At 33.0% G+C, this 24683-nt stretch overlaps 1 pseudogene; it reads left to right on the forward strand.

Annotated features, from left to right (window-relative positions):
* Positions 1–7738, forward strand: part of LOC118913143 (protein BTG4-like) — a 32225-nt pseudogene extending 24487 nt beyond the window's left edge.
* The last annotated feature ends 16945 nt before the right edge of the window (positions 7739–24683 follow it).

A 24683-nucleotide genomic window follows, 5' to 3' on the forward strand; every position in this document is an offset into this window, starting at 1 on the left:
AAATGTGCTTGAAGATCTTTATAGTACATAGTGTACTTTGCAATTTCTCAGCATTGCTTGAAATCAGGGTTGGTACAACCTATTATTAAAATACAACAATAGGGTTGCGAACATGTAAAATTGTGTAGAAAATAACAAAAAATATTTACATTTTAAAATCAGTATTTGGAATAGGAAAGAATACATTTAGCAAACAAGTCTTAAAATCTAAGTGTTTAAAATTAAAGAATATTTAAATGTAGAAGGCCTACACAAGAAAAAGGAAAGGATCTACTTACTGAGAAGATCATATGAGAAATCACTGATTCATATTTGAATTTGGCAAGTTAAAAATCATATTTCTTTGTTTTTTATAACTCAATATTTTAAATATAAGTATATGAGTATAAGAATATGAGTATAAAATTATCAAGTAATACCCCAGTTACATTCTCTGTATGGGGGATAAAATACCCATGATAGCTTCATAAGAGGCCCATGTTGTGCCCTTGGTCACTACTGTCACTATTTAAATTTAAACAGAATTGTTTCCTCTTTGGGATTTCTTTACTTCTTTATTTTGTTCTATTTCTACTGCTCTGATGCAATTTACTGGCATATAGTATTCAAATAGTCATTTAAGATTTAACAGTCCTTTTTTTTTAGATATTACACAATGTACATTATGTAAAATTAGTAAGTTAAAAGCAAATTAGTTGTTGGAACCTAGAGTACTTCTTTAAGTTAAGGCTGCCTCCCTCCTGAGAACTGAGGTTTCTTTACCAAGTTCTCTTTCTTATCTGTCTATCTGGTTCTTGATGATTCAAAACATTTATTTGATTCCCTTGGAAGTATCCATTATTTGCAGTTAAGCACCATGTCAAGTGAACATTTACCACACCAAGTATCTGACTCTCTAGATCCCATTGTGTTTTTTTCATATGAATGTTTAAATCTTCTTAGAACTCCCCAGACATTTTCTCGTCTTAATTTTTTAGTTTAAAATTTGTTTTAATCGTTTAAAATATTTTCTCCTCCCCAAGTGTCTGAGACAAAGGCTTTCATTTATTTAATAGCTGTCTCACAATGTTTCTTAGGTTCATTCTTGTGTGAATGTGCACAAGATCACTGCATGTATACAGGATAACTCTTTGGCAAGACAATATGGAAAATATAATTTCTGTTTGTTGCAAGATGTGATTTCATCACATGCTACTTCAAGAAAAATATAATCTTTTAATTCTTAAAATACATATTTCAGATTGATAAACTGATTCAGACCGTTTTTCCCATTCAAAAATGGTCTACAGGAAAGATACTAATTTTATAAATGTCATTTCCTTAACCAAAATTTATCATGTACCTATAGACACACCAAAAGCTTTATGCTCCAAAAAATTTGCCCCAGAAGATAGAAGCATTTGATGCTAATTAACTATGTAAAGAGGATTAAACTGCTAAAAAATAACCTTTCCCTTAATAAGTAATAAATTTAAGATGTTAAGAAAAATGATAAAATAATTTTTGCTAAAAGCAGTATTAAAAAGAATGTTTTGATTCTCTAAGTTCTATGGGCAATATGCTTACTGGTAGTCATTTAATTATTGGAGAGGAAGCTGTGAAAATGGCCCCCAGCAGGAGAGCATATTTATCATTATGTATATAGAATAGAAAACTTGGCTTAGGCTTTTGAGTTATATTCCTGCATAGAGAGACCTGGGAAACTGTGCAAGTGTGGCTTAGGTTACTCTGGTACATGGTCATATGCCAGCCAAAAACATGATGTATTGCATACACAGGAAACATGTAGAAGGAGGCAAGCAGCTCTAGATACTGCTGTGTGAAAGGAAATTTCTTGAGCATTTTATGAGTGATAAAAATCACATTAGATAATTACCACATTTATTTTTGAGGAGTCCAAAAGATTCATTGGTAAACACTCCATTTCGACAGAAATCTTACATTGCTACAAGGCATGTCATGCTGACATACTGTTTCTATGGAAGCCAGCAGCATAGATTGAAGTAACTACAGAAACAGCAAGTATTCTAATATAACCTTAGTCCATCTGGATGTGCGAGATAGTTTTAAGTTTCATTAAGCTTTTGTTAAAATTATGACAACTGTCCCAGTCTATTTTCAGAAGCTTGTCTGTCTAGTTGCTCATGAATTTTATCAGGGGAAAAGTGCTGATAGTGTTCAAAATGACCAAAGGCTATTCTTTGTAGAAGATTGTGGATGCCAGAAGTGACAACTTTCTACCATACCTATTGAGCTAACTTTATTATCTTCTTCCAATGGAATGCAATGCGTCTAGAATACATTGTATCTCATTTAACACGTATTTATGTCTTTTTTCAAATTATTATTCCAAGAATGCACCTATCCACCAAAAAGAAAAATCCCACAATTATTTAGTTTTCTATACTCACTCCATTATCCACAGTAATGAATTTGACTATGAATTTGATCGATACCAAATTCTTTAGAATTGATACTATATATCATAATCTAAGCATCACAGACATATTTCTGTACCATCAAAAAGAAATAATGACTTTGTCCTAATGGTTAAATAGTAGTTTAGAATTTATTCTTTAGTACAGGTTCAATAACTGAGTTTGATTTTTGAAAAATAATTGAATATTAATGGCTCAGTTACTTCATATTTAAAATCAGAAAGTTTTGTGTTAAATGACTCTCTGGTGTTGAACTGGATGAAAAGTAAAGGAGAGTTTTCTGATGAGTAAGATGATAGACAACTTGTTTTCAGAGAGAAAATTTTCATGGCCATATAAAGTAAATAAGTTCATTTATGACAATATTGCTCTACTTAACTTTTTTTAACAATAAGTTGTCCAAATGTAACAAATGCAAATATACCAAAATGTTTACAGTTTAAAAAACATGCACAAGTATCAAGCCATTTCCAAAATAGGAAAAATTTTCATTTCAGTATGAAAAAGGCAATACTGTGATCTGGGGTTAGTGTTCTACTCATAGAAACACAATTGCATTAGTAATATTATTTACTGCCTAAACAGTAAAACAAAAGGAAACACTACAGTGTTACAACATTCTACCAGCATCATATAAAATTCTGGTACTCACTTGTGATCTGTTAGTAGACATCCTAATATTCTGTTATTGAATTGCTTTAATAGCATCACAGTCTGTGTCCTATTATTTGACTTCCATGAACAGCATGAGACAATTGGGTTTTTGCAGTGCAATTGTAGATCAAAGTGGTTTATCATATAAATTGCTATCCATAGGAGTAAATAATTCTGATGAGATTTACCTCGTTTATTTTTAAGAAATAAAAAAGTATCACTAGATTTCACAAAGCATAATTAAAATACTAATTGAAAATATCGTGCTCTGTATGTACTGCCTGTCATCCCACTTTTTCAGAGTTCTGCCAGTATTTTAAATTTATCTTGCAAGGGCACACTAATAGCAAGACAATTCCTTTGTGATCTTTATGCCCAATGTTGTAGATCAAATGCTTGAAAATTCCCCTTTTTGTGTTATAAAAATAATAGTAATAAAATGTGGAGTTTATTATGAAAATTGATAAAGGCATTAGCAAAACACTGACAGAGATAGAAGAGGATATAATTAAGCTTTTCTATGTGGTTTTATAGGTAGATTTAACTCTATCAACTCTTCCTGGCACTATTCATTGTGTTAACCTTACAAAATACACTCTAGTTTCTGATTGTCTGGATTAATGGTACCTCACATGAACCAAAGATTAACTTAGACAGTGAAATAATCATATTTTAAAAAATAATTTCTGTTTTTAAACTTTGGTTTTCTGACAGAAAAAAATTAAGAAAATAAATCTAAGATGAAATGTAGTCAAACTGAAACCAGTCAAAACTGGTAAGCTGTTTTAAACAATATAAAATTAATTGCACTTAATCAAAAACCATTAATACTGGCAGTCCCTTTTATAGTTGTATTCTGTAATGTGATTTTGGATTCTACTTATTATAATATTTGAGCATTGCAATTTTATATTAGAGGTATAAATCAAAGGGAAATGTTCTTATAGTACCAAGAGAATAGGAAATTAGTTTGGCTAGTAAAAGAATCTTCTGAATTTGCTATTAACCAAGTATGTGATATTTTATTCTAAATGTCTTCAAATTAAAAGGAACAGAAAGTTATTAGTCCAATGACTAAAGAAATGTTTTATCCTTATTTAAAATATTTGCATTAATGAAGACATTATACATTACAAAATGTGTTTTTAATTTCCACGTTTACAATGAGGAATAGACAGAACTGCAAAGACTATAAAATATGTAAGTACTTATATGGATGAAATATGTCTTACTAGTATTTTACACACCATGTTTTTGTTTGTTTTCATAACAAGCTATGAAAATTGTCATACTTTTGTATTCCCTAAGCTGATGCTAGCCCATATTTATCCCCCTAAAATTTCCCCACAAAAATAATATGTTTTTCATTAGACTAGCTGTGGACTTGTAGTTTACAGAATTACATAAAGTTTAATGTGCATATATTTTTCTTTGTGCATACCTTTCATATGCACCAGGTATGAACCTAAAAAAAACTATATCATCAGTTGTCACTATTTTAATATTCTGATATATTATTGAAACATATATAATACAAACAGCATGTCTGTATTATGTTTCATACTTTCATTGGAATTCATTCTCAGGTGGTTTACTTAAAAGCAAATATTAAAGCTCACTGGAAGTATAGTTGTTATTTTCAGCTGTTCCTCAGTCCTTCCTTGCCACCCCCTGAAAGCCAGGATGGAAGAAATTAGCTGAATCTGATATAGTTCACTAGAAGTAGAATTTGCCTTTCCCAGATTTTATGGGGAGAACAACAGCAGAGAAGTTATTTTCTTTAAATTTAGGAACTAAGGCAACTTTGAAAAGCTCATAAATGATCAGGCAAATGCGTCTTATTTAATAAACATGAAAGAAAGTACACTAAAACAACTTCCTAGTTGATATTTGAAAAAGTAATATATTCAAGACATTTTTATTAAAATCTTTGGCCAGATTTCTCATTTTAAGACCAGATGAAATATACCTCCCTGCCTCCTGAAGATTATTTTTATTTAGTGAATAATCTTATACTTCTACTTTTATAAAACATTAAAAATAAAATAATTAAATATATGGGGTACTGTTTTTTCCTTAGACAATCAGTACAAATCAAAATGTTTCTTAAAAGGGTGGTGATCAATTTCATTTAAAATAAGATAAATGGAAATTAGAGCTATTATATATGTGTTACGAATACCCTGTGCCCCAACACCTGTGAATACATTCAGTTTCATGGCAAAGAGGCATTCAGGTTCAAATGTCCCTGCTCAGTTGTCTTTAAAGTAGCAGATTATCCAGATGATACAATTTAAATGCAAAACTACTTAGAAGTAGAAGAGGGAGGTGAAAGAGCTAGTCACAGGAAGATATGACTACTGAAGGAAGGTGTGACTCCTCACAGGAAGGCACAGAGAGAGAGAATGCTGCCCTGGTACAGAGGTTGGAGGCAGGGAGCCAGCAGTCAAGGAATGTGGGCCTGCCTCCTTCAGAAGCTGGAAAGGGCAAGGAAACTGATTATGCTTCAGCACCTCCAGAAAGGAATGCTCTTCTGCTGAAACCTTGATTTTTCTTTTAGCCCAGTGAGACCTGGCTTGGACTTCTGAACTACAGAACTGTAAGTTTTTGTTGTTTTAAGCACCTAAATTTGTGGAAATTAGTTAAAGCATCAGTGTTGATCTGTAAGGTCCTGGGGAGCTTCCCAGGTATAATCTGAAACTGGCCTTGTGCCTACAGGGTAGGGAGAGACGAGTTGGCAGGCCACTCCAAGTTGGTAGGTGGCGGGTCTAATAAGCAAACAGAAGTTAACATTCAGCTTGTCTTGGGTGGTGGCAAGTTAAGATGAGCAGATTTCCATGACAACCTGCCCAATCCTAAAAGATTGTATGGAAAGAAGCTTTAACGGGCTCAGTCATTGGTCTGAGATTGTCCAGATGGTCTCATAGCCACATCACTATCTCAAGGCTCCAACCTTGAGGCAGCCTCTGGGAGTGGGGAAGACAGGCAGAACAACCCACATTCCAAGGACAGGGGAAGGGGTGAGGAGCCTTAGGTTGTGGGGGTCCAGCTCATGGGTCAACTGGGGGTCATGTCTTCTTGATGACTTGCCCCTATAATCAATAGAAAACTAATGTAATACATCATAATTTTTGTATCACTGCAAAAAAAAATGCTTTGTAAGACTATATACAGTCTGTGTGTATGTTTGTGTGTATATATATATATGTATGTTATATACTGTAGAATTGACAGAAACTTCAGGTGAGTCAATTTGACAGCATTGTTCAAAATTTAAAATATGCCCTTTGTCTCTCCAGTCCCATTTCTGGGAGTTTATTCTACAGTTGTATTTGCAAATATAGAAAATGATATGTGCACAAAAACATTGACTTAAGAAATGTTTTTAACTTAGAAATCCTGAAATAACCAAATGTAAATCAGGAAATAGTTGCTTTATGTGCCTTTCTATGAGTGTATTGCTTTTGTAGACTGTGAGCTGTAGCTTCAAAGAAAGGTATGTTGGCAGATGGGGACAGTTGAGAGTTAATTGCTTCAAAAGTGTAAGTTTTTGTAAATTTGACTATTGTAACATCTACATAAACAACTTATTCGAAATGGGTTAGTTGAATTTAAATGTTTTTAAGTTTCAGGGGTAATGTATGGCTAAAAGTGGGTGACAGTCAAATTTAAAGCATATTTTGTCTTCTGACTGTGGCCCATTTTTTTGCAGGGCTACAGAGCTTTTGCTGACCTACTGTTCTTTCTTAAATTGTAAGAGATGAAACTGCAACAACAGTTTTCTTTGTCACAAGAATTAGTGAAAAAATGAGAAATGGCGTAAACAGGAAATAGAAGACTTTACAGAACAGGAGATGACACTCTTGTTGAAACGCACAGAAGCCACTGGCACAGATTGCCCTTCTGGTGGGCAAGCCTTCAGGTGTACTGGGATAAACAATAATTAGAACCCATTTTAGAAAGCACTTGTGCTGAAAGTGAATTGGATTTCTCTCACCTGGGAGTTACAAAGGTGATGACTGTATGGATAGATCTCTCGGAAGCATGCTGGAGGTGTGGTGAGAAAAATCTATCTGCACTGCTTCTTTTAAGGCAGATGAGAGGAATGGGAACTCTCCTAACAAATCAGTTATGCTGTTAGTAGAGCCATGTTAGACAATTCCTCTGACACTTCCTCCAGTGAAGAAGATTGTAACAAAGAATCTTGGCTAATTCCAAAAGTCAGCAGTGGAGAGCATATTTATCAGTTTGAAAAAATGGCTCTTTTAATCTTAGTTCCAAATCCCCCATGAAAGGAATACAGCAGATGGGTATGTGAGCTTCCTGGGAAATGCTTATCATGTATTACATAAGAACCCTAGAGGTCCTAGGTCTGCTGCTGTGCACAGGGTGGACAGGTACCACTTGGTCAAGAAAAATCAATAATATATCATGGCTGGGCACTCAGGGGACCAGAGCCCAGAGGAGCAGATTTATTCTCTCTAAAATGAAAATGTCTATGGTTGAGAGACCCAAGAACCAAGAAAAATAACCACAGTAGGGATTACGGTGATAGTGAATCCCCTCATACAGATCATGAGTATATTCTTAGCTGTACTTTTAATTCTTAGTTAATTTTATGTGAAGTTTTATATAACACTAATGAATGTAACCAATAAGGTAATAGAGTGAAGATACTGATCTCTAATAAGATGCAATGATTACAAAAAGTAGCAGTTTAAACACGCTGTCTTAAAATTAAATTTTAGAAAAGATACAGTATAAAGTGCTTAGAATTGTTTGGACAATACATAAACATCTCCTTTACTCCTCAATAAGGATTGAAATTCACTAATACAAATGGATATAAGTTAAATTACTTTTGTAGCTTTTAAGTACATGCCATATGAGTATAAACACTGATTAAGTAATAAAATACTGCAACAAACAAAGTCTATATAAAATTTTACATATTATATATGAACATATCTATAAGCCCAATTCTGATAAAACTTTTGTCTGAAAACTAAAGGGGAAATTTTTTAAAGCATTGAGATTTTTCACATAGAGTTAGAGCTGACCCCTTCCTAGTCTATACAGCCTCCATGCTTTCAGAGAAAGCAATTTTAAGTGTGTCACAAGGTCAACAATGGACTATGAAGTAGTAAATCCACATTTTTCCAGTTTAGTTTCATTTCAGAATTATATGCTTTCATAGGAGAAAAAGAGTGAGAAGAAGTAATAGCATCCGTTTGACTTTAAGCCTGATTAAGGGAAATTAGTTCCACCAACATATGTAAATGCCAGTTAATTACCACTGGACCTGACAGAATCTTAGAGCAGGAAGGAAGTATAAACATCAGCTTGTGGAGACTTGTCTTTGTACTATGGGTTTGGATGCAATCATCCTGTGTAGTTTATTCACAATCAACCGACTACAAACAAAACTGGAATTTGAATATATGCTTCTTTATTCCCTAATAGACGAAGCATCTCTTATTTACTTGCTCAACATCAGTTCCTTTGAGGAACTGTCTCTATTCTACTGTATGTGTTTTTGTTCGTCTACCAGAACCGCAGAAGCAAACAATGGGATTATGACCTATATTCTCACTGGGGCAGTTTTCTTTGGGGAATTTTGTCCCACTAGCTACGTTTAGGGATAGCAGTCTCTCTGAACTGAGTCATGTTATGGCAGTGTCATGAAGAATCTTCCCATGAGTCACAGGTATTGAAAACTGAACTTGCTATCCTCTCATACTAGTACTGAAACAATTAACCATGTTTTGTCTTAGATTATCTGAAAATGTGTGGCCTCAGAATGTAACTTTGGGGTTGTAGTCTGGGGCAGCTCCCTATGAATGTAATGACACCAAATTAAGGCAAGGGCAAGAAGTTGGGAATTAAAGGATTTATTTTTGAGGCTTGGTCTCTCTTCTTGCTCACACGGGTTGGGACCCCCTCTCCCGCTGCTCCAAAGCTTTCTCTAGCCCTCCCTCTCCACCACACTACTAGGCCCCTCTCCTGCACAGGGAGGAGCTGTGTGGGTGGGCCCCTGCTGACTGGTGGGCACCTGGCCAATTATATACCAGGAGTGGGGGGAAGGAGAGAATGGGTGTTCCCTCTCCACCCCTTCCCTGTGCCAGCAGTCCTGTGACTGAGCAGCCACTCTGCCCCTGGTGAAACATCTCAGATGTACAAACAGGGTACCTATTAAAGCCAGGCAGGAATCCTGGTTAGAACAGCTATTAGAAATCACAAAATCAGGAGGTGAGGTGGTTGTTGAGGGCAATACTGTAATAGTGGATGAGTGGATGAACAGATGGATAAAAAAAATGAATGAAAGGATGCTGAAAGTTTTTAACACACATCTCAAAAATTTAACCTCAAATCATTAATAAAATCTCAGGAACTCTTTTGATCATGGGATAAATATTTCTTTTTATTATATAATTATAAATGATTAAATCAAATTCTAATGTTGACTCTGTCACAACCCCCAAAATCTTATGAGACATTAAAATTTTGATCAGGATAGATTAACATTAACAGTTGGAATGACTTGTTGAACCTTCCAAAACAGATCTCAGTTTGCCTATTGAAGGGGGTACTGTCTTTTCTAGGGGAAAGCTAGTAATCCCCTTAAAACAAGGCACATACTATTTCTCTGATAGTTAAAGCAAGGCAAAATGCAGAATCAGAGAAAGAAGAGAACAATAACCCAAGGGATTATAGGAATTTGATTTTATCAATTATACAAGGAATATGTGTATACATGATGTTAAGGGTGCTCGTCAAAGAACACTGAAGCATATTGTTGGTTCTGGCTGTTTTTGTGTGTTGTTTTTTTTTCATTTTCTTACTAATTTTTGTAATTAACTTGAAAGCTCAGAGAGTCAGATGCTCTTCTAGTAGGTTGCTGAGTTGGCCAGCACAAAAGTAATCTAAAATGAGCCATCCTAATAAATACAAATTGATATTAGGCATTTTGCACAATGTGGATATGGAAGTCAAAGAGTTTGGGAAACAGACATTCTGATTTTAATTATTAGGTATTATCTACCCATCTACACCATTACTACATCTTCTGAATTGGCCTAGAAATTCTCCATTATTCTTTGAGAAATAGACCAATGTGATAAAGGTCTAAATGTTTTAATGTAAATATAACAACTGAAGTTTAAAAAGACAGTTTACAAGTTATCACAAAATAAGTACTTGTAAAGTCTCAACCTTGGTCAGCATGCTTAATATTGCCAACAATCCAGGTGCTGTGGCTATCTTGTACATCAATCAGATTTCTCCACCACTCTCCATGTAAAGGAAATTGCTCTTATTTTTATGGTACTCATTCTCTTGGTATTCTTTCTACTTTACCTAAGTCCACCATGTACCTCAGTATTATAGAAAAGTTTGTCTGTTAACTGAAGAAATGCAATCAGACAAAGTATATTATTTTCTGTTTAGCTTCTTTCACTCAAATTTTCATTTTGAAATCCATCTACTTTTTAACATGTAGTTACACAATTGCCTTTAGTTAATGTCATTCCATTATAAGGACATGCACAATATTATCATTGACTATTTGGGTTGTTTCAATGCTCAGTTTAATACAAATGATGCTACTGCAGCAATAGTTTGTCCTGTTGCTCTGCTGCTTGTCAGCACAGGGTATTGTCAGACTTTTCAATTTAGCCTTCTTCATAGATGGAAGCTATATTCATTTGCATATTAATTAGCATTTCCCAAATTACTAAGGGATATATTTATTTGGATATTTTACTGTGTTTATCTGATCTGTTATTTTATCATGAGTATTTTTAAGCACTATGGATACTGGCATTGTGTCAGTATATTTGGTTCACATATCTTCACCCACTCTGGTGGTTACATCTTCCATCAATTAGTCATATTTCATGGTGAATAGAATTTATTAATTTGAATGTTGTCATATTTCTCTTCTTCCTTATAGCTGTGTTTTTCTAGGCTGTTCAACAAACTTTTTGATTCCAAGTTCATGTCCATATTCTAGTCTGTTAAACTCTAAAAGTCTGATAAGTTTGTATTTTAAATTCTATTTTATTTTGGTTTGAATTTTTGTGTATGATGGAGTGCAGTATTTGAGACAATTTTTTTCCCCATATGGATGTCTACTTGATTAACTACCACTTGTTTTTAAAATAAATCTAGAATGCCACTTTCACCGCATGCCAAGGTCCAATACAATGCAGAGGTGAACTTTTATTATCTTTTGTCTGTTCCATTGGTCTGTGTCTTTTCTCTGTGTCAATATCACACAACCTTTATTACTGTAGATATAATGACCTGTACTGTTTGATTTAAAAATACTCCCTCTTCCTTGTTTCTGTTCAAGAGTGTTTTGGTTATTATCTGTCCTTTGTTATTTTATATAATTTTTAAGGATCAGCTTGTCAGTTTGCTCACATACACATATATACAAACAAATATGCTGAGGTCTTAATTGTATTGTCCTGATTCTGTACTAAATTTATAATGATTCCCATCTCTGTATTCCTGCCTATCATGTAATACATGAAAATAGTGTGCCTCTTCACTTTTATCTTCTTTAGTTTACTGTAGTAATAGTTTGGATGTTGTTAAAAGCAATATTAAAGTTTTGATATACTTATTCCTAAGTGATTAGCATTTTTGTTAGTATCATAAATATTTTAAAAAATTTTTCAGCTAAAATTTTGCTGAAATCAAATGTTTTATAGTTACTTTTAACTTATGTTCAGTAAAGAACACATTGTTAAAGTGTACAGTTTGATTTTTGTAGATTGAGACAGTTTTATCCTAAAACTTACATAGAAAATTCAAATATATCTACATGACATATTACACATTGAATTTTTCCCATCCCAAGAGTATGGTGTATCCCCCTATTGGCATATGTCTTTTTAAAGTTCTTTTAGCAGTGTTTTATAGATTTTAGAGTACAGGTTATCCAAAAAAATCAGATTTATTTTGAACTAACCATATTTACTGATACTATTTAAAATCATTGTCTTTTTCTATTTTCAAATTTTGAATATGTAAAATAGAATTAATATTTCTTTGTAGACTTTATCCAGAAATAGTAAATCAATTATTATATTAATCAGTTATTGTTGTAATAGTTTTCATAGATTTCTTAGAATCATCTACTTAGGCAATTATGTTTTCTGGTAATAAACGTAGTATTACCATTTTTCTAATTTGAACTCATTTTCTCATCTTACTGCACAAGCTAAGGCCTCTAGTAAAATGTTGAATAGAAGATAAAAGAGTTGACATCTTTGTCTTTTTCATGGTCTTAGTGAAAGTGATGTTTTATCATTAAGTTTGATATCAGGTATAGGTTTTCCATAAGTGCCTTTTATCACGTTGAGGGAATTGTCTTATTCCTGTTTTGTCTAGTGCTTTCATCATGATTAGATGTTGAATTTTGCTGAAACCTTTTCCTGCACCTCTTGAGATTATCATTGTTTTTTCTTTTTAGTTTGCTATGGCGAATGAAATACTTTAAAAATGTTACATCAAGTTCACATACTAGATTAAAATCCATTTGGTCATGATTATCAATTTTTAAATTGGACTTAATATTTTGCTACTAGGAATTTTTATATGTGTTCATGAAGGTTTATATTTGTAATGCCTTGTTTGGTATCATAATTCTGGTCTCAAGAAGTATTAGAAAATGTTTGCTTTCTTTTATTTCCCAAAACAGTTTGTTTTGAATTTATTTATCTCTAAATGTTTTATTGAATTTCCCCCATAAAACCATCTAGCCCTGGAATATTACTTATGGAAAATTTTAAACTTGGAATTCAACTTGTGTAATAGAGTCATAACTATTCAAGCTATATGTTCTTCTTGAGAAGACTTTGGTAGTTTGTGTGTTCAAGTAATTTTTCCAATTTATTTAACTGTAGAATGTATTACCATAAAATTCTTTATAATATTTCCTTATTATACTTTAAATGCCTTAGGATTGCTCCTTCTTTCATTCTTGATAATATTAGCTTATTATTTCTCTTTTTCTTTCCTTAATTCTATCAAGATATTTACCCAATGTGTTGGTCTTCTTAAACAGTGAGCTTTTTGTTATATAAACTATTTTTATTTTGTTTTCAATTTTATTGACTCTTTTTGCCTTTAAAAAATTAATTCCTTTTTCTCCCAGCATAAAGCTTAGTCTGCTCTTTCAATTCTTATTGTGGGAAGCTTAGGTCATAAATTTGAAATTGTTACTTTTTTCTAATATAAGTATTTAGAAGCTTAAACTGCATCCCACTACTTTGGACATGTCACATTTTCTTTTTGTTACAATTATTTTGTAATTTCCCTTGTTATTCCTTCTTTCACCCATAGACAATTCAGAAATATATTATTTGATTTTCAAACACTTTGATATTTCATTGTCACTTTCTCTTCCTAATATATAATTTATTCCTGTTATCAGTGGTCAAACTTTGTATTTTAGTAATTGTAAACTCATTATAACTTGTTTTATGGGAGCTAATATGGTCTACCTAGGTAAGTGTTCCATGTACACTTGAAAAGAGTTCCCTGGATAGGTGTAGGGTACAGTGTTCTACAGATACAATTAATTCATAGTGATTGATGATGATATTCAAGTCTATATTTTTACTGATTTTTCTGCCTTATCCTGTTAATTATCAAAAGAGTCATACCAGAATCTTCAATTATTATTGTGAATTTTTGTTTCTCTTTTCAGTCCTTTCATTTTTGTTTTATATTGCTTTATGTTATAGCCATACACATTTACATATTTAGTTTTGTAGGGTTTTCTTGATGAATTATCCCTTTATTGAAATTACCTTTTTTATATCTGGTAACATTTTATGTTCAGTCTGTTTTGTCATAATACACTAGTCCAGATTTCTTTTCGTAAGTGTTAGCATGGCATATATTTTTTTCCATTCTATTTCACCAGAGTTTGTTATATTTAAAGTGAGTTCTTGTAGACTTACTGATCTAGGATTTCTAGACACCTAGGCCTCCCTGATTCTCTTACAAAATCAGATTGCTAACCTTGCTCCATTGAGTTCCCATTCACTCTGCTTGGCCTGAAACTTTCCAGGCAAAGTGCTGCATTAAGAATAAGGCCCTGCTCATTTATTACCCTTTGCTCATGGGTCACTGCCTTATACTCCCTGTTGACTAATGCCTGAAGTGCTTGTTTTCATTTGTTTGTTCTGTCCTTTTGACTCTTTAAAGTGGGATGTTAAATGTTTTCTGTTACTTAATCATGGCACTAGAGAGATTATTATTTATTATTATACTTGGACATTGAGATATTCCAAAGATTCAGATTTTCAGTTAGACTTGACAACCCAGAAATCTTACCCTGTATCAAGCCTTAATATTTGTTTCAAGAATAAAAGTAATTGTAGTGCATGGGAGAAGAGGTCCAGGAATAGCAACACAACTAAGTGTGTCATTTTGTGCTGCACTAAGAAGAATTCTTGCCCAGGTTAAATAAAATATGAAGTCTCTTAAGTAATGTGTACAACTGCATAATTTCATAGTAGAGCATGTTTTTGTATGGTCCATGAGCTAAGAATGGCTCTCATGTTAAAAATTGTTTTAAAAAAAAAGGAGGAAAGAATATGTAAGACCATATATTGCCTACAAATAGTAATATATTGGCTGTCTGACATCTTTACAGAAAAAATGTTTGAGTCCTGGTTTATGTGATAATCTATAGATTCCATAAGCAATATGGACAGGTTAGGTGTATAGTGCTCAAGCATTCTCCACTTATTTGACAAAACATCACTTATTTGACAAGAGGTCTTGTCAGGATTTTTACAGTGAGATTTGACTAGGTTACCTTCTTTATTTCCTTGGAGTGTAATCTCTGAATGGCAAACAGAGGCAGTGGATAGTTATAAACTTGTTGGGTAACTACATCCTTCTTGTAAATGTGAGTATAATAATTTAATCTGAAGGAATGATCTATAGATTGTACCTTATGTAAACACATATGTCATAAATATTTATTTTCAGTCTTTACATTTTGCTTTAATTCCTCAATTTACTGAACTGTTTAGGATCTCTAGTTGTGCATTGATTAGAAGTAATAGTAAAGAAAAATACTTTCATTCCTGAAGAAATTTCCCAGGAGTTCATTTTTTTTAATATATTCAAAGGAACTAATTTTTGTCTTATTAATAGAAGTGTAGAAAATTATATTGAAAATGTCCTCTTATTATCTCTCTTCATTTACCCATTTGGTTTAATTTGCTATTCTGTATTTAACATATTGGGAGGGAAAATTAGGATGCTATTTTCAGCCACCTTCCTTTTTTTTAATATATGCATTGAAGGATACAAATTTCCTTTTAAGCATGAGTTTGCTTACATTCCTCAAATTCTTCTGTGTAGTGTTGTTGCTATTGAAGTCAACTCACTTAAATACTGAGTTTTTAAAAAATTAGGTCACATACATAAATGTTCATGTTTTCTGCAGATAAGAACTTACTTTATTCATTACAAATTTTGTACCTTTTGATCTCTTACCCTCCCTCCCTCCCTCCTCTCTTTTTCTTTTTCTTTACAGTATTCTGTAGAATCTACAGAAAAATATTGGATAGAAGTGATCCGAGTTGAAAACTTATGCTTCATTCCCAATTTCCAGTGGTAGGGAAAAGTAGTCAGCATTTCAAAAGTAGGATTGGACTTTAGTCCTTTGTTAGTATTGGTGATTTCTGCTACATCCATTTTTACCTTTGTCTTTTCTTTTAACAGCTTCTCAATCTTATCTTTTCAAAGGACCTGTTTTTGTTACTTAAAAGAAAAAAGCTGTTTGCTCATACCCTTTTTCACTGATTATTCTTTTTTTTAATTCCACAAAATTTATCTCATTCCCTTTTAAGGTGAAAGTTTAGACTGTTAGCCAAAAGAAAATTAAACTTAAGTTTTTTTAATACAAGCTTTAATACTACAATTATCCACTCATACTGCTTTACCCATGTTTCACACATTTTTATATACTCTATTTTATCTTTATTCATTTTAATATCATATTTTCCTGATTTCTTCTTTGGCCCATGAGTATTAAATGATGTGCTATTAAGCTTTCTGATATTTGGGAATTTAGTTTTGATCAGAAAATTTAATCTGTATGATTTTAAATTGTTTTCAACTTGAAAGACTTTTATGACGACCTTAAAAAATAATCCACACTATGATCTATATCAGTATAAATTTCTTTTGTATTTGATTATATTATACTATAATGAAGTTGAGGGAAACATTCAATGTGTCTGTTAGGGTCTGTTAGTTGACAATATTGATCAAGATTTCTATTATCTTTACTTTTTTTTGTCTAGATACATTTGAGAGAGATGCTTTGAAATCACCAACTACATTTGTGGACTTTTTTATTTCTTCTATAAATTCTATTAGATTTAGTACATGTGATTTGATGCTCTGTATATATGTATTTCTGATTGTTATATATTTTTGATGATTTTACCACTTTGTCATAAAATATTCCTCTTATCACTATAATATTCCTTATTCTAGAGTCTAAACAATAATATTAATAAAGCTATTCTAGCTTCCTTTAGATTGGTGGTGGCATGATATACACTTATTCCCCAATTCTTTTACTTTTTATGTATCTAGGACTTTACAATTAACAAGGGTTTATTTTAGGTGCATATATTAGGTAAGCATATTTAGATGCCCTATCTTTTTGAAGTGCTTATACCATTTAGTTTTCATGAAAATTATAAAATGGTTATGTTTAAATGTATCACTGGCTATTTGTTATCTATTTGCCCCATTTGGCAGATGGTTTGGGTTACCTTTTTTCTTTCTCTTGGCTAGCTTATTTTCTAAAAATCCATTTTTATCTCTACTTTTGAGTTATGAAATATAACCTTGTATGTATGTGTGTGGTTGATCTAGAGTTGCCTTTATACATCTTAAATTTTTAATACTCTACCTTAAAATGATACTGTAATATTCATATATATTTTAGCACCTTAGAACTGTATAATTCACTAATTAATTTACTCATATTTTTGTGCATTTGTCATGTTTTCCCTTCTACATACTTATGAACTCTACTGTTTATAGTCTTATACTGTTTATAGTTAAACATTATATTTTCTTTAAATGAGGTTTTTAAAATGAGAAGTGTCTTATCTTTACCATTTATTTTTTATCAGTATTCCTCATTTACTTTTATAAGTAGAAATTTTTATGTTAACTGATGATAGATAATTTGTGTCACTTTGGCTCGACTAAGGGCCCTGTTGTATGACCAAACAGTCTAGATGTTGCTGTGAAAGTATTTTTTAGAGGTGATGAACACTTACAATCAGATTTTGAGTAAAGCAGATTACCCTTCATAACTGGGTTGTCCTGATCCAATTTATAGGCCTTTAGAACAAAGAACGAGATTTCCTTAAGAAGAAGGAATTATGCCTCAAGACAAGGACATAGAAACTCTTGTTGAGTTTACAGCCTACTGGCCTGACCTGCAGATTTCAGAAGTAATCACAGAACTCAAGACTGTTAACATTAATTCTTACCTACATTTAAAGTCTGCTGACTTTCCCTACATTTCAGACTTACCAGGCCCCATAATGGTCTGAGCCAATTACTTCAAAATTTTTTCCCACTCATTCTCTCTCTCAAGAACCCCAACTAATGCAGTATCATTTCCTTTCTGTGAAAAATTGTTTCAAACATTTTTTTTAGTTCGTCTTCTTGCCAGTGATTCTCTCATCTTTGTTGTGCTTACAAAACTTTATTTAACTTTCATAAGATGTTTTTACATTGTCAGGAAATTTGAGTTGACAGGAATATTTTTTGTCTTTTTTTTTAATACTTTAAAGCTGCCTTCCAACTGTCTCCTGGATTACAAACTTTTTGATGAGAAGTCTGTTGTACTAATGTATGTTCTTCTCTATACAATGCTTTTTTTTTTCCTTTACAGCAATCTGTATTTAAAATCTAATAATCACTACACATACAAAATAGGAAAGAGGGGACAAAAATTAGCAGAGAAATAGTCAATAAAACCAAAACATTAAGTGAAAGGGATGACAGAATGAATCACTGTTTCTCAGAAATTACCTTATGTAGTTTAGAATGTTTTTCTTATAATTCTGGTTAGGATTTGATTCTGCTTAGGATTCAAGTTTCTAGAATGTGTGTTTTAATCTTTTTATAACATTTTCCACCATTATTTCTTCAAAAAATATGCTTGTGTATGAACAGCCCCTGTCACCCAGCTGCCCTTGCCTTCTCCCTGTGAGACTCTAATCCAATATATATTACACTTCTTACAGCTTAATTTACTTGTTTTTCCTCAGGCCATTGATGCTGTCTTCATTTATTTTTCAATATTTTTCTCTATGCTGTGTTTTAGATTCCTTTTGCTTTTAGGTTCAAGTTCATTGATCACTTCTTCCCTATCTTAACCAGCTATAATCCCATGAAGTGGGTACTTTTTAAATTTTTTTCTTGTATATTATATTTCTATTCTTTAGTTTAATTTGTGTCTTATTTTTCTGTTTCATCTAAACTTTTTTTATATAAAAACATATCTATAATTGTTTTCATTTCTTTCTTCCGATTCTGTCATCCCTTCACTACAGTTTTGTTTTATTGACTATTTGTCTCTTGATTTTTGTTCCCTCTTTCCTACTTTATATGTGTAGTAATTATTAGATTTTAAATACTGATTGCTGTATTGGTTTTCTATCTTTGAGTGTTCTACCTCTTGCTGAAGACAGTTAAATTGGATGATAACCAGCCTGACCACTTCAAAGTCTATTTTAAAGCTCTTTTGTCTGGTTCTCTAGTTGCTTTTAGTTTAGGACCAATTAAATCCTAATTCTAAGGCAAAAAACTTTGAGTTTTTGACTAAATGTCTTGTTTATTCATTAACATGTCTTTACCCTTGTTGGTAAAAAATAATAATTTCCAGCCCTATGTGAACTGTGAGAATTATTAATCTTGCTAATCTTACAGCTATTAGGTAATTGTTTCTTTTTATGAATTTTTTCTTGCTTAACCTTTGCTGTTTCACTCTATGCTTGCACCAGTTGTTGTTTAGCTAAAGACCCAAAGGGACCCCTATGTAGATTCCTGGGGTTCGTTCTTTGTAGCTCCGTCAACTTGGCAGGTCTCCGTCTAAGTTCTAGCCCCTCTGTCTTCCCTGAGCGCCGTTCTCTGTGCTCTCTGTCAGGAGACATGTCTGTGTTCTGTTCTGGGTTTCCCTCCATGTGCCATTAAGGATGGTTTCATGTCCAAAAAGTCTATGTAATAGTAAAGTTTTGTTTCCCTTTCCTGAGACATCACAATCTTTCATGGTCTATTGTCTAATGATGAAAAATTATTTCCTATGTTCTGTCCAGATTTCTATTTGTTTATGGTGGGATGGTAATTCTGGATGATTTCATTCATTCATGCTAGATGTGTAAATATCATGCATTGTTTAAAAACATGCTTTACTTTCCAAACTGTCTTTGTCTACCTGGGTTGCCATAGCAAAGTACCACAGAATCAAATGGTTTAAATGATGGAAATTATTTTCTCACATTTCTGGAGGCTATAAGTAAAAGATCAATAACTGTAAATGGAGAGGGAAAAATACATAAATTCCTCTTAGCTTTACCCCATAATGTGTCTAAATATGTGGGTAACTACTTTGAAGGAGAAACATTCAAAATATTCAAGGGCTTTAGTTTCTATGGGGTAACACTGACTTCTAAATGCATAATATTACAGCCATTTTAATATGTCAGTGTGAAGAGGTGTGAAACAGGCAATTATCTAAATCCTGCCTTAATTACTCCTGATTTTTCTAATGGAACCCTGAATCTATCTTATGCTTTTTCTCCATCCCTGCAACATTTCTGTCCCATATGCTACTTACTATATAACAATGATAGTGCTGTAAAGTGTTTTACAGCACCATTAAAATACACACAAATTTTTTTTTAAGTCATGCATTTGAATACAGTATACAGAGATGGCTTTTCTAAGCTCCTCTGTGTTTGGAGCTTCAAGTGAAAATAATCAAGAACCAGGTTATTATACTTCTTCTAAACTACTGAAGACATGCAGTAAGGAAAAATGCGCTACCATCTATCCCAGAGAACTTGGGGCAAAAAGGTATTTAAGAATCATAGCCAGTTCATGGTCATAAAAAGTCATGGTGTTTGTGATCAGACAATGATTTTTCAGAAGGCTAATCCTTCCCTTTAAATGTTATATTCTGTGTTTTCAAGTTTTCTATCATGGGTGCACTACCTTTACTTTTAGAGGAAAGAAATCATTATCCTATAAACTAAATTATATAGTCCAGTGAATAAGCAATGTCATTGATGGACCACTGGTTCCGCCATTTCGCTATTGCTAGGAAGACATTGAACCAACTATTCCAAAAGTAATCTGAATATATTTAATGTAGTTTTGAGGAACTGATTGCTAAAACTCTTCAGCTAAAACTATGGCAACTTAATTGCATATGTAGGGAAGTATTTTGCGATTACAGAGTTTTTGATAGTTTACCAGGAGTTTGCATTACTTGAAGTTATACTTTATGGAGGCAAGTATTTTGCAATTACAGAGCCTTTGATAATCACTTGAAGTTATACTTTATCCAAATACATTAAGGTTCATTGGTGTGATTGTTGTTGTTATTGTTTGACTAATACATATGCATCAAAAAACATACACATCAAAACACAATCGAAAATTTTCTCCAAGAGAAAAATATTATAACCATACTCAGTGACAAATACATTTGTCTTTTATGCATTTTGAAAAAAAATGTAATATTTTTTCTAATAAATATCTTCTGTTCATAGATACATCACTAGTTCGACACCTTGCAAAAGCAAGTTCTTACTAGATTTCTTAACTTTCATAGGCAAATATCATTCCTTATAGTTCTAATTATTACTAAAATATAAGTCAACCTATAATACATATCTAGGTACTTTTCAGAGAACATAACTTCAGATATTCTCTACTAATGTTCTCAGAATGTTAAGATACTGAGATCAAAATAATCCTTCCTTAGAAATATTAAAGGAACCATATAATTCCCATTAGGAAATGGTTCAGCATGCAACTACTCAGAAAAAACATATCCCTGATTAAGATTATTTTGACCATGACTAAGTATAGAAGGAAGGATTTGATAAAGGAGACCTGTAATTTGATGACCTAAAATGAAAGAATATGTAAGTTTGCATCTCTGAGTGTTATGAGTTTACTAATGTTCAAAACTTCAGTCATTTTTCTATTTCTGGCATTACATTCATCTTGTAAACTTTATACATTGAGTAGTTTAATTGGCTATAATTTAAGATAGTGAATTACATTATAGAGTTAATCCTTCCACTTACTTAAAGTCATATTTATATTTGGACACATTTTATATGCTCCTAGAAGCAACACTGGGACTACCCAGGTTTTTGTCTCAAGGTTTCCAAACTTGAGTAACAAGTATCTAGAAAGTAGCCAGCCCACAGTTTGGGAAGGCCTTCCCACATCATGCAATTCATCCCTCTTTCACTATCAAACCTCTTTTGATCATTCATAGATGTAACCATTAAGCCCAAAGTGATCTGCCCAGGTCTGCTTCCTTAGCTGTTCATCTCTCCTCCAAGCAGTGCCTTTCATGTAGCCAGAATGAAGCATAATTAAAAACAAAATTCAAGTTTGGTATTAGGTATGAGGAAGAAAGCAGTATGAATGTCTTCCTGGAATTTTGTCTTATTAGTAAATAAGGGGCTGGAGTCTGGGTGTGGAGGATATCATTGGAGGCAGGACTCAGCTATTGCTAGCTCCTTAAATATGGTAATTATTTAACAGTTTGTTTATCTGAAAAGTGTGTCTAGATTAGTGTTCTGCTTTGTTTCTGTTTTTTTTTTGTAATGAAGTGTGTGAACACTGAAGAGATTCTCTCAACTTCTAATTTTTTCACAAAAAATTGGATAGAGTTTACATCTAGACTAGTACAATTATAAATCCAGGGGAGAAAAGGACTCAGAAGTGTAAAATATCAAAGGAAAGGTAAAAGACAGAATTATACATCCCCCAAATTCAAATTTCTCCAACACGTTGAATAGAAAACTTATAAGGGACATATTCCAAACTGATATCAATTGTTACCTGTTCTGAGGAAACTGAAATTAAGGGTTGGTGATCAAGAGTTCATGACAGGATTGTTTTGATTTTCATCTTTGTTCTTTGAATACCTTTACACTGAAAATGTATTTATGTATTCTTCCTGAGTTGAAAAATATAAGAATATGAAATACAAACGTCTAAGAAAATTACAGCTATCATAACTAAGAAAAGAATAGTGATCAGGGTATTTTGCATACTTTAATATTACATACCTGTGTTTAATAGATATTTTACATCTATAACATGTTTCATGTTTATAGCACTTAATTCTTAATACTTCTCAACTTGGCATTGGCAACTCAAGTGTCTTTCTTCTTTTTTGACTTTTTCTGATTGAATTACTTCTGTTTCAGACAGCCCAATCTTCCATTGTTACCTCTCTGACACATTAATAATGTTAATTGATTCCAAGATTTGAGCTATATCTTTAGAATATGATAGAAAATACCTATAAAATGTTGTTTACACATCAGACCTATGGAAGGTGTCCATGGCATTACTTAGTTCATTTATGGATTGGGTCATATTTTTCTTCCTGAAAATTGCCAGTGAAATAGAGCTTTATTAATCAGATAGTCATATATCTTAGGAAATATTGGCAGGTGTTAACACACTTCAGAATATGGAATGTATGATGTTTGATAATAAACATTATATAGGCCTTAAAATATCCATGTCTTTTGCTAAGATGCTTTTAGCATTTAGGGCTAAAATTTAGCAGAAATAAACATAGCAGCTTAATGTGCAGTTACACATTGTGAGATGACAGCACTGTGCAACTTTCTACCTTTCTCAAGGACAATTAGGAATTTGCACATCTAAAAATATAGCTGATTGCTCATGTTTTTCTTTCACAGACACATTAGTCAAACACCAATCAGTTCTCCATGTCTATAATTTTGTCATTTCCACAATGTTAAGGGGTGAGATAGTATGATTCCATTTTTAATGGTTATTCTATAACTATATTATATTCTAGAACTCTCTAGCAGTTCATCCAATTTGTTATGTTTATCAGCAATCCATTTCTATATTGCTGAAAAGTATTTTATGGTATGGATGTACCAGTTTAACCATTCATCCTTTGAAAGGCATCTATGTTGTTCCAGTCTCTGGGCATTATAGATGAAGCTGCTAAAAACATTTGGATAGATGTTTCAGTGCTAACACAAATTTTCATTTCTCTGGGATAAATGCCCAGAGTACATTGCTGGTTTTATAGTCATTGTATATTTAGATTTAAGAGACAAAATCTAAACACACTTCTCCAGAGTGGATCTACCATTTTACCTTTCCATCAGCAATGTAGTGATATGTTTTTTTTCCACACCCTTGCCAGAAGTTGGTGGTGTCGCTGCTGTGTTTTACTTAATTAAAAAAAAATTTAGCTGTTCATATAGGTGTACACTGATCTCATTATGGTATCAGCTTGTATTTCCCTAATGGCTGTGATGTTGAACATCACATGTGCTTATTTGTCATTTGTTATCCCCTTCTATGAAAGGCCTCTTTGTATATTTTATGCACTTTCAAATTGGAGTTTTTGTTCTTTTATTACTGAGTTTTGTCAGTACATTATTGACATAATCTATGTATTGGCCTTTGCCAAATATGAAGTTAGAAATGTTTTCTTCCACCTTGTAGGGATTTTTTCTCCATCTTTTAAATGGTCTTTCACAGAACAAAGTTGTCCATTTTTGAAATAGAATTTTTCAGTTTGAAAGACTTCCCAGAAGTGAGAGGGGCACTATAAGGGCAAAGATTACACAGCACTTGCTGCTCAGGAGAAAGGGCAGGTGGACAAAATTGTCCTGGGACACTCGGCGCAGCAGGATGGGAACTCTCAGGAGCTTCAGCCTCTCCATCTCCTGGCCTGGCAATGCAGACCCAAGAACCTCCACTGCTGTATGCAGCCTGCTGCTCCTTCCTCCTGGAAGGCACCAGTCCTGCACACCTGCTGCCCCCACCATCGCACCAGCTGGAGTGTGGCCCTACCTACATCAGCTACAGGGGCATAGCACAGTGCTCTTTCCAGCATGTTTGGCCCACTGGACCTGGCAGTGGAGGTGAGCATCACAGCTGGGAATGCAGGAAAGAGCTCTTTACTTCTGGCAGGTGCTGGTTCTCCTTGCCTGCAGCCCTCACCATTGTTGCAGGTTCTCGGCAGCTCCAGAAAGTAGAGCTTCTGGACACTAGATGGTGGCTCCTGCACAAATCTATTATCCCCTAAAAAAAACTCTTTTAAAAAGTGAAGAGACAGAAGAAATGTGTCCAAACAAAAACTCAAGAAAAAAATTCCAGAAAGAGGGCTTACTGAAACTGAAATCCCCAATATTCTTGATAAGGATTTCAAAATAAAAGTCATAAACATTCTCATGGAGCTACAGAAAATTATTCAAGATCTCAGGATAGGCTTCA

Source organism: Manis pentadactyla, chromosome 2 (genome assembly GCF_030020395.1).
Source record: "Manis pentadactyla isolate mManPen7 chromosome 2, mManPen7.hap1, whole genome shotgun sequence".
Lineage (NCBI taxonomy): Eukaryota > Metazoa > Chordata > Mammalia > Pholidota > Manidae > Manis > Manis pentadactyla.